Source organism: Moschus berezovskii, chromosome 10, assembly GCF_049115385.1.
Source record: "Moschus berezovskii isolate FMDL1 chromosome 10, NW_MosBer_1.0, whole genome shotgun sequence".
Classification (NCBI taxonomy): Eukaryota; Metazoa; Chordata; class Mammalia; order Artiodactyla; family Moschidae; genus Moschus; species Moschus berezovskii.
Window position 1 is genome coordinate 20,562,305 of NC_142469.1, and position 14,553 is coordinate 20,576,857.

General features: G+C 38.0%; 1 long non-coding RNA gene and 1 other non-coding gene across 2 annotated transcripts in view; both read left to right on the plus strand.

Moving 5' to 3' along the window:
- The window catches only part of LOC148776287 (uncharacterized), a 32,227-nt gene extending 18,130 nt beyond the window's left edge, over positions 1-14,097 (plus strand). The window contains exon 3 of the long non-coding RNA XR_016038486.1: positions 13,807-14,097. This is a non-coding gene — a long non-coding RNA (uncharacterized LOC148776287). The remainder of the gene's footprint in view (positions 1-13,806) is intronic.
- On the plus strand, positions 14,085-14,157 carry TRNAG-CCC (transfer RNA glycine (anticodon CCC)). Its single transcript has one exon. It is a non-coding gene; the product is annotated as a tRNA-Gly (tRNA).
- Positions 14,158-14,553: the final 396 nt, after the last annotated feature.

Sequence of the window (14,553 nt, forward strand, 5' to 3'; positions counted from 1 at the left end):
GGAACTCTGCATTCAAATAGGTATATCTTTCTTTTTCTCTTTTGTTTTTTGCTTCTCTTCCTTTTACAGCTATTTGTAAGACCTCCCCAGACAGACATTTTGCTTTTTTGCATTTCTTTTTCTTGGGGATGGTCTTGGTCCCTGTCTCCTGTACAATGTCACAAACCTCCGTCCATAGTTCTTCAGGCACTCTGTCTATCAGATCTAATCCCTTGAATCAATTTCTCACTTTCACTGTCTAATCATAATGGATTTAATTTAGGTCATATCTGAATAGTCTAGTGGTTTTCCCTACTTTCTTCAATTTAAGTCTGAATTTGGCAATAAAGAGTTCATGAGCTGAGCCACAGTCAGCTCCCAGTCTTGTTTTTGCTGTCTTTATAGAGCTTCTCCATCTTTGGCTGCAAAGAATAGAATCAGTCTGATTTCAGTATTGACCATATGATGATGTCCATATGTAGAGTCTTCTGTTGTGTTATTGGAAGAGGCAAGGGGAGGGGAGGAATGAATTGGAAGATTGGGACTGAAATATTCACATCACTATATATAAAATTTCTATTGCATAGGAACCTGTAATGTTCCAGGTTTACTATGACCAGTGTGTTCTCTTGGCAAAACTTTATTAGCCTTTGTCCTGCTTCATTCTGTACTCCAAGGCCAAATTTGCCTGTTACCCCTGTGTTTCTTGACGTCCTACTTTTGCATTCCAGTCCCCTGTAATGAAAAGGACATCTTTTTTGGGTGTTAGTTCTAGGAGGTCTTCTAGGTCTTCATAGAACCATTCAACTTCAGCTTCTTCAGCATTACTGGTTGGGGCATAGGCTTGGATTACTGTGTTATTGGATGGTTTGCCTTGGAAATGAACAGATATCATTCCTTCATTTTTGAGATTGCCTCCAACAACTGCATTTTGGACTCTTTTGTTGACTATGATGGCTACTCCATTTCTTCTAAGGGATTCTTGTCCACAGTGGTAGATATAATGGTCATCTGAGTTAAATTCACCCATTCCAGTCCATTTTAGTTCACTGATTCCTAAAATGTTGACGTTCACTCTTGCCATCTCCTGTTTGACCACTTCCACTTTGCCTTGATTCATGGACCTAACATTCCAAGTTCCTATGCAATTGGAATTTTATATATAGTCATGTGTGTATTTCAGTCCCAATTTTCCAATTCATTCCTCCCCTCCCCTTGCCTAATGGTAACCATAAGTTTGTTTTTTACATCTGTAACTCTATTTCTGTTTAGTAGACAAGTTTGTATCATTTTTTACAATTACACATTTAAGTTTTATCATATGGTATCTGCCTTTCTTTGTCTGACTTACTTCACTCAGTATGACAATATCTAGATTCATTCATGTTACTGCAAATGGCATCATTTCTTTCTTTTTATGGCTGATATTCCGTTGTGCATATGTATCGCATCTTCTTTATCCATTCCTTTGCCGATGGACATTTAAGTTGCTTTCATGTCTTGGCTATTGTAAATAGTGCTGCAATGAACATTGGGGTGCATTTATATTCATGTATTTTGAACCTGTGCTTTTGTATACATGCCCATTTATAATTGCTGTATCCTCTTGGTGAGTTGATCTAGAAACTGATACTTTTCTCAGAGATTACACCACTCCTGCTGCCCCACAGTTCTGTCCGAGAGAAAAGAGTTCCTGTAGGGCAAAACAGTGAGAGGAAAGAGTGAGATTAAAAAAAAAAAAAATACAGAGATTCCTTCCACAGTCTTCAGCGACAGGAGGCACTATCCTAGATTTTCTCTCACGGTTTTAAGGCCGGTGCCACCACGGCCATCACCACTGGATAATTTATGAATAAGATTGTCTTTGGGACAGTGCAAAAATTTTTAAAAAAGGACTTCCTCTTATACATGCTAGCTCAGCAGGACTTCCTGTCCCAAGCTGCTGGCCAGAAAGGCAAAGTTTCTCTCAGGATTTTGGCTGTCCATGCCCCACTGCACAGTTTTGCAATGGGATACTCTTGCTTAAAAACAGGATAAAAGATAGGGGAAAAGGTTTTTAAATTTAGCCCTATTATAGATTATTTTTCACCGTTTACTTCCTCAGTCTACCTGTAAGTGGTAATTTTTCAGAATCCTCATTTAGTTGCTTTTTGTATTTTGTCCAGAAGTTTTAGTTGTAATCAATGGGAGCAATGGCCTCTGGTAGATTTATTACTTCTTGACCAGCAGTGGAATTCAAATAATCTTGCCTCATGATGATAATTAGGATTCATATATATATATATATATATATAGATAGATAGATAGATATAGATAATTCTAAAGCCCTTATCTTAAACACTGCATTCCACATCTTACATGTAAAGTCTAATCTTTATTTTTACATATTTTACATATTTTGTGACCTATGATTTCTATTGTGTTACCTGGAAATAGTCGAAAGAGAACAAGAGTTAGAATAAGAGAAAAGTCAGTAAATGGAAAAAGAAAGAGAGAAATTGCAATAGATAGAAAGATAAGTGGATGTCAGTTGGCTTGCATCATTAAAAATATGTACTTTTACTGTGAAGAAAGCTGATGGCCAAAGAATTGATGCTTTTGAACTGTGGTGTTGGAGAAGACTCTTGAGAGTCCCTTGTACTGCAAGGAGATCCAACCAGTCCATTCTAAAGGAGATCAATCCTGGGTGTTCATTGGAAGGACTGATGCTAAAGCTGAAACTGCAATACTTTGGCCACCTCATGCGATGAGTTGACTCACTAGAAAAGACTCTGATGATAGGAAAGGTTGGGGGCGGGAGGAGAAGGGGACGACCGAGAAGGAGATGGTTGGATGGCATCACCGACTCTGTGGACATGAGTTTGAGTGAACTTCGGGAGTTGGTGATGGACAGGGAGGCCTGGCATGCTGTGATTCATTGGGTCGCGGAGAGTCGGACACTACTGAGTGACTGAACTGAACTGAACTGAACTGAACTTTTCGTATTTCTCAATTAGAGTTCAGGCAGGGAACAGATGTTATACTCAGTAACTAAAAAGAGTTTAATGATGGTACTCTTTCCAAAGGGGTAGGCAGGGTAAGAAAAGTAACAAGTAATGCTGAAATAGAAAAGGACTCACAGCAGCTGAGATCCATTCCCATCCCTGGACATGCAGTTTATTGGATTCAGTGGCCATAGCTAGAGAACTTCAGCCACTTCTCTATATTTGTAAGGAAGGAATTTAGTTCAGTTCAGTTCATTCCCTCAGTTGTGTCCACCTCTTTGCGACCCCATGAATCGCAGCACGCCAGGCGTCCCTGTCCATCACCAACTCCCGGAGTCTACCCGAACTCATGTCCATTGAGTTGATGTTGCCATCAGGCATGTCATCCTCTGTAGTCCCCTTCTCCTCCTGCTCCCAATCCCTCCCAGCATCAGGGTCTTTTCCAGTGAGTCAACTCTTCGCATGAGTTGGCCAAAGTATTGCAGTTCCAGCTTTAGCATCAGTCCTTCCAATGAATACCCATGACTGATCTCTTTTAGGATGGGCTGGTTGGATCTCCTTGCAGTACAAGGGACTCTCAAGAGTCTTCTCCAACACCACAGTTCAAAAGCATCAATTCTTCGGCGATCAGCCTTCTTCACAGTCCAACTCTCACATCCATACATGACCACTGGAAAAACCATAGCCTTGACCAGACGGACCTTGGTTGGCAAAGTAATGTCTCTGCTTTTTAATATACTGTCAAGGTTGGTCATAACTTTCCTTCCAAGGAGTAAGCGTCTTTTAATTTCCTGGCTGCAATCAGCATCTGCAGTGATTTTGGAGCCCCAAAAAATAAAGTCTGACACTGTTTCCACTGTTTTTCCATCTATTTCCCATGAAGTGATGGGACCAGATGCCATGATCTTTGTTTTCTGAATGTTGACCTTCAAGCCAATCTTTTCACTCTCCTCTTTCACTTTCATCAAGAGGCTTTTGAGTTCCTCTTCACTTTCTGCCATAAGGGTAGTGTCATCTGCATATCTGAGGTTATTGATATTTCTCCCAGCAATCTTGATTCCAGCTTGTGCTTCTTCCAGCCCAGTGTTCCTCATGATGTACTCTGCATATAAGTTAAATAAGCAAGGTGACAATATACAACCTTGACGTACTCCTTTTCCTATTTGGAACCAGTCTGTTGTTCTATGTCCAGTTCTGACTGTTGCTTCCTGACCTGCATACAGGTTTCTCAAGAGGCAGGTCAGGTGGTCTGGTATTCCCATCTCTTTCAGAATGTTCCACAGTTTATTGTGATCCACACAGTCAAAGGTTTTGGCATAGTCAATGAAGCAGAAATAGATGTTTTTCTGGAACTCTCTTGCTTTCTCCATGATCCAGCGGATGTTGGCTATTTGATCTCTGGTGCCTCTGCCTTTTCTAAAACCTGCTTGAACATCTGGGAGTTCACGGTTTACATACTGCTGAAGCCTGGCTTGGAGAATTTTGAGCATGACTTTACTAGAGTGTGAGATGAGTGCAATTGTGCGGTAGTTTGAGCATTCTTTGGCATTGCCTTTTTTTTGGATTGGAATGAAGACTGACTTTTTCCATTCCTGTGGCCACTGCTGAGTTTTCCAAATTTGCTGGCATATTGAGTGCAGCACTTTCACAGCATCATCTTTCAAGATTTCAAATAGCTCAACTGGAATTCCATCACCTCCACTAGCTTTGTTCATAGTGATGCTTTCTAAGGCCCACTTGACTTCACATTCCAAGATGTCTGGCTCTAGGTCAGTGATCACTTTATTGTGACTATCTTGGTCATGAAGATCTTTTTTGTACAGTTCTTCTGTGTATTCTTGCCACCTCTTCTTAATATCTTCTGCTTCTGTTAGGTCCATACCATTTCTGTCCTTTATCGAGCCCATCTTTGCATGAAATGTTCCCTTGGAATCTCTAATTTTCTTGAAGAGATCTCTTATTTTTCCTATTCTGTTTTTTTCCTCTATTTCTTTGTATTGATCACTGAGGTAGGCTTTCTTATCTCTCCTTGCTATTCTTTGGAACTCTGCATTCAGATGCTTATATCTTTCCTTTTCTCCTTTGCTTTTCACTTCTCTTCACAGCTATTTTAAGGCCTCCTCAGACAGCTATTTCACTCTTTTGCCTTTCTTTTCCATGGGGATGGTCTTGGTCCCTGTCTCCTGTACAATGTCACGAACCTCCGTCCAGAGTTCATCAGGCACTCTATCTATCCGAGTTAGTCCCTTAAATCTATTTCTCACTTCCACTGTATAATATAGTCCCCTCTTTTATAGTCAGTCTCAAGGCTATGCTGACAAATAGCTTTTTTCTTTAATGACTCATTCTGTATTTCTCTTACCCTCTGCTAGCATGTTGACTGGTTGCCTATTTAATCTGATGGGATGATGGAAACTTTTATTTCCAGAAGATCCAAATCCTCAGTGGTCTTGTATTTATTGGTTATGTTGTTCTCCATTATCCACACAAGGTGACCCAGTGAATCCTCCAAACTTCAGAAATAGTTACCCTGGACACTTAATGTGCAATTTCCCCTTGACAATAAGGATAATCTCCGCTTCTAGTGAAGTGATATTATTTTTTACCAATTGTTTTAGCAACATGAGAAGCTGTAAATAACCAATGGACATTGTAATTGGTAGAATAATGCTGCAAGATGTTCTGGAATCTGTGAATGTGTTAGCTTACATGATGAAGGGGAATTAAGGTTGCAGGTGGAAGTAAGATTGTGAATAAACTGACCCTAAAATAGAAAGATTATACTGGATTATCTATGTGAATCCAGTGTAATCACAAGCATTCTTAAAAGCAGAAGAGGAGGCAGAAAAAGTGAGATAGGGAGAGATGCGACTACAGAAGAATGGCTAGAAAGATTCACATTGTTGGCCTTGAAGATGGAGGAAGGGAGCCATGAGTGCAGGGGTTTTTGTAGCCTCTAGAAATGCTAAAAGTCAAGGACAGGATTTCTCCCTTAGAGCCTCTATGAAGGAGTGCTGCGCTACTGGCATCTTGATTTTAGTACCATAAGATCCATGTTGGACTTCTAACTTTTAGAACTGCCAGATGATTAATTTGTGTTGTTTTAAAACACTAAATTTGTGCTGATTTGTTACAACAGCAATAGAAATAGTTTTCTACATACACTGTCAGTTTCAATTTAATGGACCCATACTTCTGGTTCCTGGTGGAAGCATTTCTCTCTAGATAAATGTTGACAAGTACTCCAAATCCAATGAGTCAAAGATTGAGAGGGAAGGAGTAAATAATTCATTCAGTGATATGGGCCATTTTGACCTTCATCCCTTGATTCCCAAACCCATGCATTCTGGCTTTGGGCAAATAATGTCATGTGTTTGTTGCTGACTTAAGGCCTTTTCCATGTTCTAATCTCAGTCTCTCATTGTTGTCCCCTGGATGACAGAAAATAGAGACTTCAATAGACCATCCTATCACTCTATCAATACAGCCACTTCTCATATTGGTACACTTATAAGTTCAGTGAGTAGTCAAAAGCTTATTGCTTTTGACTGTAAAATACATATTTTGGTTAGAGATATTACTGTAGCATATGAAGGAATTGTATAAATCTGAAAATGATGATGCTCTCAGAAATTTTGTAAATAGAAAGGCAGGTATGAATATGAAATATGCATTTTTTTCCATGAAGACAAACTGAGATCCTCTCTATTGTGAAAAATGTTCAGTGTGATCAATGTGCCTCAGATCATCTGGTGGGCTTTGACCACCATATATGATGCCATAGTGGAAACTCAGCCATGTTCTTTGCATTTGACAATTTGGGCACTGGCGACATTTTGAACTAACTTGTTGAATCCATGAAGAGATTTTATCCCTGCCTGTCTCCTGATTATCCTCTAAATTATATGCAAATGTTGTTACTGAGTAATATGTATTTATAAAAATGATTTGACAGTCAGTTCTTTGTGCTATAACATTCACCTTCAAATACTCTTTTATTTAAGTCCTTGACCAATGGGTTAGGAATTCTGAATGAGTATAGATTCCTACCTTAGGTTATAATTGCCATGCTGTAAAATAGATAACTAAATATCCTATGTAGAGTTCTTCCAACTGGGAGAATATAATTTTATTGCTATATTTCATGACTACTCTAACAGTCAAGGTAATGCAACAACTCTTCAGTTCCAGCTGGTTCCATATTCCCTTGCAGACCCATCCATATACCTGGCCTGTATCTTTCTTCCTTTAGTCCAGGAAAATCCCCAGTTGGCCATAAGCTTATGAAGTTTAATTTTGCATTCTGGAGCAGCTGGGGCCAGGTGTCCTAAAATGGGAAACTACTCTGTGCATTAAATACTATGACTTTATGGACTGGTAATGCCTGGTCCAGATGGGAGTTGAGGTGGCATAGTAATTTGATGCATCATGATCAACCACTGTTGTTTTTCAGTTGCTAAGTCACGTCCAACTCTTTGCAACACCATGGACTGCAGCATGCCAGGCTTCCCAGTCCTTCACTATCTCCCAGAGGTTGCTCAAACTCAGGTCCAGTGAATCTGTGATGCCATCCAACTGTCTCATCCTCTGCTGCCCTCTTCTCCTCCTGCCCTCAATCTTTCCCAGCATCAGGGTTTTATCCAATGGGTTGGCTCTTTACATCAGGTGGCCAAAGTATTGGAGCTTCAGCTTCAGCATTAGTTCTTCCAGTAAATATTCAGGGATTAAAGAGAGTTGTCACCAAGTAGAGAATAATTTTGGACAGAATATGACATAGCCTCATTCTAAGACCCTAGGGACTTGTATTATGGGTCCCCATTAGGGTTTATCAGAGATTCCATAGACACTTTTGATCTAATCTTACTATGAATCCTGGGCTTGAGGAAATAACTATAGGAGAGTTCTGTAGTCCCACTGGACCTATTACGAGATGAACTAAGGCCAAAGGTCCAACTATCACCTAACTTCCATCAGCCCTACTCTGACCAGTTTTCTGTAATGGCATTTTGTTGTGTCTGGAGACTGGCAGGAGTTTAGAGCCAATATCTAACGTGATCATTGACACGTGTGACAGAATCCCAGAATTCCTTTTCAACGGCTGTTTCTTCAGGCCACTTCTGGGGAAGAGAAAAAAAAAAGTAGTATTTTTCCCATCAGGAGGGAAAAATCCCATCAGGATGTAAATGACATACTCAAAAATAGGTTTATATGTATATGTGTATATATATATATATGTATGTATATATAAAGTTATATATATGTGTATATAAAGTTAAATAAAAGGGCAGTTGACAGAGGTGTGGGAAGGTTAAGGAAACAAAGGACTGTGACGCAAGCAGAATCTAGCAACAACTGGAAGCCTTCAGCAACCCTTATTTGGAAGAGTTAGAGGAACAGCTAACTACTATGGGAGGTTAGGAGCCAGACAAGAGCCTCAGTCTTAGGGGGAGGAGCGCAGTTATTGCTGCACCAAGTCTTCAATAGAGAGCTGAGGGAGCTTATTTTCTGACTTTTTTCCCTCTGACCTACTACTGGAGCTTCCCACTCCAAGAATCTACCAGTATCCAGAGGACAAGAAAACCCAGAGGGTTCAGCACAGCCTGGCCAGACCTTAAGCCAGAGAAAAGTCCCAATGGATGGAGAATGGATGTTGAGAGCAGCCAGGGAATACGCAGGATCCCCTCTGTAAGACTCATTTTTGTTTCAGAGATATTTAAATGGGGAAAAGTGCTTCCAAGGTGCTTTTCAAACATAATGAAATACAGTAATATAGAACTAGATAAGAATATGAAAATGATTTAGAAAGATAAAAGATAAAGAGCAGGTCCTTGAGGAAGTTACTTATTTTAAGGGTACATTAAATGGTACATTCCTGACCATAGTAGGAAAAAAAAGCATGAAAAATAAAAAGTTAATTTTTTGACAAAATGAAACAAATAATTAACCTAGATTTTTTTCTTTAGGCCAATTTCAAGAAGAGTACATCTTATAAATCTTTGTTTTAAAGATTTGTATAATTATTCTAGCCTTGATATAAAGGAAACCATTCAAAACAGGAGTTTAAGCATGGAAGCATTTTTTGGTTTAAAAAAAAAGAATTGTTTTAAGCAAAACTAAGGAGACAACTATTGAATGTGATTTCTTCATGATTTTATGTTTTAGAGGAGATTGTTATTTGGCTTCATTTTCAAGTCTAGCTCAAGGCAAAATTGAGAACCACCTGTAGTTTATCTCTTTAGCCTCAGCTTTTGTTAATTTTACCATTTTCCTTCCATATGGCACTTATCTCAATCTGCAAATATGAAAAACAAAACAAAGCTTATTATTACATCTGGTATTTTGTAAAGTTCTGATGAAAAGTAAAAACAAATAACTTTATTACTGGATGCTAAGTAATTTCCATATGCTTATTAAATTCAAATTAGTAAAATCATGATAAGAATATATTTCAATGAAAATTAAATAATGAGGACAGAGAGTATCTCAATAGAATTGCAAAATCCAGACCTGCTGAGAGACTAGTGAAGATATTGACTACCAAAATTTATACACTGTTAGAAGTGAGAGAAAATATAATTTAGAGAGATGTGGTATTCATCCTGTACCATTGAGGCTGAACAGGTTAGAGGCTTCTCTCCCAGGAACAAATTGCATTTTCTTTAGAGAGAAACACACAGGCAGTCCCTCGGCAGGAGTGTCAAAATCAAATAGTAATTTCAATCTGTAATGCCTTTTATCTAAAGAACTCAGCCGCATTTCCTTGTTAGCTTTCAGAATGTACTTGTGATTTGTCTCTTGAATTGTAACTCCCCCTTTTTTTTTGATACAAAGAAATCAAGGCATAGAGAAACAGGCATGTACTAACGTCTATTGAGGTCATTTAAACAGGGTCAATTACTGAGACACACAGGTCTCCATGCTTGATATAATAAGTGAAAATGAAAGTGTTAATCACTTAGTTGTGTCTGACTCTGCGACCTCAAGGACTGCAGCACCCCAGCCTTCCCTGTCCTTATCATCTCCTGGAGTTTGCTCAAATTCATGTCCATTGAGTCGGTGACACCATTCGACCATCTCATTCTCTGTTGCCCCCTTCTCTTCCTGCCCTCAGTCTTTCCCAGCATCAGGGTCTTTTCCAATGAATAGGCTTTTTGCATCAGGTAACCAAAGTATTGGAGCTTCAGCTTTAGCATCAGTCCTTCCAATGAATATTCAGGGTTGATTTCCTTTAGGATTGATTGGTTTGATCTCCTTGCTGTCCAAGGGACTCTCAAGAGTCTTCTTCAGCACCACAGTGCGAAAGCACAATAAACACTCTTGAAAAGGTCAACTAGAGCAGAGACAGTCATTGTTCGGAAACATGAGAGACCATGGAGAACTGTCTTCCAAGACAGTGTACCACATATATAAAATATACATATATAATTTATATATATAATTATAATTTATATATAAATAAAAATAAATTTATATATAATTTATATATATAATATAATTATATACAATATATAAAATTACATACAAGATACAAAAATGAATAAAATACAAAAAATCCTTTGTAATATATGTAAGCATTTACTATATAGAGCAATGGCAATTAAGTTAAAGTTTGTTTTTTAGTATTATCAGACTGTTTTTATGCTTCAGAATTTTTCTAGATGTCTGAGTTAACGAATGTCACTAATGTAATAAATAAGGTTTTTAATGCTGCATGATGAAACTTTGTATTATCTGTTTTTCTATGCATCATGCCACTAAATTGAACACCAAAGTTTTCATGACTGTTTCTAAATTGCACATAGTTTTATTGGGTAGGCCGGAAAGTTTGGGTTTTTCTGTAAGAACTTTTTCTGTAAGAATGAAGCTTTTGCTCCACCAAATAATATAAGATGCTTTGATTTTTGCACCATATTATTTTTTGTTCCAATAATGTCTCCATAATCTTTCTACAATTAAGGTAAAATAAACATGATACAAACTTTACTCCCATAACTGTTTTTAAGCATATAGTTCTGCAGCATTAAGTCCATTCATGTTGTACAACTGTCACCATCAGCTGTCTCCAGGTCTCTTTTCATCTGGCAAAACTGAAACTCAGTGCCCATTGAATATATTTCTTAATGTAATACATAGGTAATGAGAATATAATTTGCATCAAACACTGTTCTATTCAGGATTCTATCAAAGTAATCTGGCTTGAATACATGATTAATATTTTGATTATTGTTCTCTGTAATCTATCCTAAAGTTAAAATCTAATATTCAGAAATGTAGATCTGAAGTTTGTCAAACATCATGGAAAATTTCCCTTCCTATGACAAGCAGGGTTATCCTTCCATACACGTGTGTGTGCATGTGTGCTCAAGTCTTGTCCAGCTCTCTGCAGCCTCACGGACTGAAACCCGCCAGGCTCCTCTGTCCATGGGATTCTCCAGGCAAGAATACTGGAGTGGGTAGCCGTGGCCTCCGCCCGGGGATCTTCTGGACCCAGGGATTGAACACAAGTCTCCTGTGTCTCCTGCACAGCAGGTGGATTCTTTACCACTGAGCCATTAGGGAAGTCTCTATCCTTCCTTAGTTTGGTATATTATAATCCATAGTTCTAGTATGTTTATTCAGGATGTTCTGGATGTACCTCTAGTTTACAAAATAAATGCTCACGATTATTTCAAGGATCCTAGAATGCTCCTTGCTATTCAGTTTACGTGAATTTATCTTCTGTTTTAAACAGACCTGGTTTTTTATTGATGGAGAAGAGGTTAACATTTTGGCATTTTTAACAAAATCTGATCCTGAAACCATGAATTCCTTTGGGAGAAAACTATTTAGTTAATGCAATATTTGCCATATTATATTGCTATAGGGTCTCCATTTCTAAATTTCTCCTGAGCATCTTCCAAGCATCATTATCAGCATTAAGGATTCCGAAGGGATTTGTTAAAGCCTCATGTCTCAGGTGTATATTTTGCTTGTTGTATTTTAGCCTTTAATCTGTTAATACATATGGGGGTTTTGATATCTCTTACCATAATTATAAATCCTCTATGTACCCATCTACCATCTTCAACAATTGTCACTTACAGACGCAATTTTTGTTTTGTCTTTGTCCACTAAGAGGCACTGGATTATTTTGAAACAATTTCCAGACATAACATCTTTCATCTTTAAATGTTTCACTAAATATTTTTAAAAAGATAAAGACCTTTGTAAAGTACAATCATAACCATTATACCATTTGGAAATACAACATAATTATTTTCAATAACTTAAAATCCAGTCAATATTCAAAATTTCTTAATTAGCTAACATTTTCCCCTTTGATTTACTTTTTACTCTTCTGGCATTGTTTGACATGTTCCCTGAATTTTCTAGAGATTTGATCATATTCAGATTTTATTTTTTATTTATTTGGTTAGAATTATTTTATGAATGTTATCATATACTTCTATCAGGGATACCTACTGGCTGCTGGTCCTTCATTTTATGACACTGTCAAACATTAATAACTATTGTTTAGATTAATTATTTCATTATAGGTTTGAGAAGTGGGAATAGTCTACCTTTACTATTTATTCTTCCTTTTTCTCTCTTAAGCTGGAATAAAACTGTGAAGAATCAGCTATTAGATTTGGTTACTCCAAAGTTTTGTTTATATAGAAAGGATGCATGCTTGATTATTTCCCTTAGTGTACTTATTTTTTAAATTATCTGCTTTCCCAGCATCCAAGTTGACTACTAACTGCATTTTAAAAATACAATTCTGAGCTCATTTGATTTATTTCAATCTGCTTCAGCTATTAGTCTTTCTGAGACTCAAGCCACTCTACCTTTGCTGAGTAAAGACTCTTCAAGTTGACTCGAGTATTGTGGACATGGTCATAGAAGTTTGAATGGTTTTATTGCTTTCTATTATAAGATGTCCCAGGCACATCTTGCATAATTCCTCTTCCAGCCTTTTATCACCTATTTCTTTATGGAGCTTTGGTTTATTTTAGTGGGAAAGACATTAGGTAGTACCATTCAGGCACTAGGGTGCTCGTTATTGCCAAGGTGATCTTTCATTTTATTTTCCTAGTCATTTTCAGTGGAAAGAATTTTAAAATGTACATTTTTAAAAACAAACTTTATTTTTAAGAGCAGTTTCAGGTTCACAGCAAAACTGAGCAGAAAGTAGAGAGAGCTCCTGGAGGCCCCCACCTGTGTACAGCCTCGTCCACTATCATTGTCTAATACAGTGGTACCTGGGCTTCTCTTGAAGCTCAGTAGGTAAAGATTCTGCCTGCAGTGCAGGAGACCTGAGTTCGATCCCTGGGTTGGGAAGACATCCTGGAGAAGGAAACGGCAACCCAATCCAGTACTCTTGCCTGGAAAATCTCATGGACAGAGGAGCCTGGTGGATTTGCAGTCCATGGGGTCGCAAAGAGTCACGCATGATTGAGCGACTAACACTTACTTACTTACTTTGTTACAAGCAAAGAAACAATATTGACACATCATTATCATCCAAAATCCATAGTTCCTATTAGAGTCACTTGATGTACATTCTGTGGATTATGACAAATGTATAATGACATGTATCCATCATTATAGTATTATGCACAATAATTTCAATATCTTTAAAAATATTATCTATATTCTGCCTATCCATCCCTTCCTCCCCTCTAGCCTCTGCCAACCACTCATCTCTTTATGGTCTCTGTAGTTTTGCCTTTACTAGGATGTCATATTGTTGTAATCATACAGTTTGTAGCCTTTTCAGACTGACTTCTTTTCCCATGTCTTTTCATGGCTTGATACTTCCTTTCTTTTTAGTGTTGAGTAACATTCCCTTTTGACTTCCCAGGTGGTTCAGTGGTGAAGAATCTGCCTGCCTGTCTGCCAGTAGAGGAGATACAGTTTCAGCCCCTCAATTGGGAAGAACCTGTGGAGAGGAAATGGCAACCCACTCCAGTACTCTTGATTCTTGCCTGGAGAATTCCATGGGCAGAGGAGCCTGGCAGGCTACAGTCCATGAGGTCGCAAGAGTCAGACACGGCTCAGCAACTAAAATACCACCATCAATTATATATTTTCAGTAGTTTTATATATATGTAAAACTACTGAAAATGTCATTTTGGGATTTCCTTGGTGGTCCAGTGGCTAAGACTCTGTACTCCCAATGCAGAGGATCTAGGTTCAATCCCTGGTCAGGGAACTAGATCCCACATTCTACAACCAAAGATTCTGCATGCCTCAGTGAAGAACCTGCAGAAGATTCTGCACAGAATATCCTGAGTATTTACACTAAGGCTTGGTACAGTCAAATATAAAGAAAGAAAAGAAAATATCATTTTGAGTAATAGTCTTCCAATTTTTCATAAACTATTAAACTGAGCTTATTCTCCTGAACATTCCCACCAACCACAAACAAAAATAATCACTAATTAGTGACCTTGGAATCAAAGAACTGAGGCCCTTGATGCCTCTTTGATAGAGCATTAAACCTTGATTACTACCCTTGGTTATATTCCAGAAGCTAATGTGACTTTGGACCATTGGGAAGATTAAGCTCTTAAGATGCATGTAGTTAATAATAACAACTACATTATAT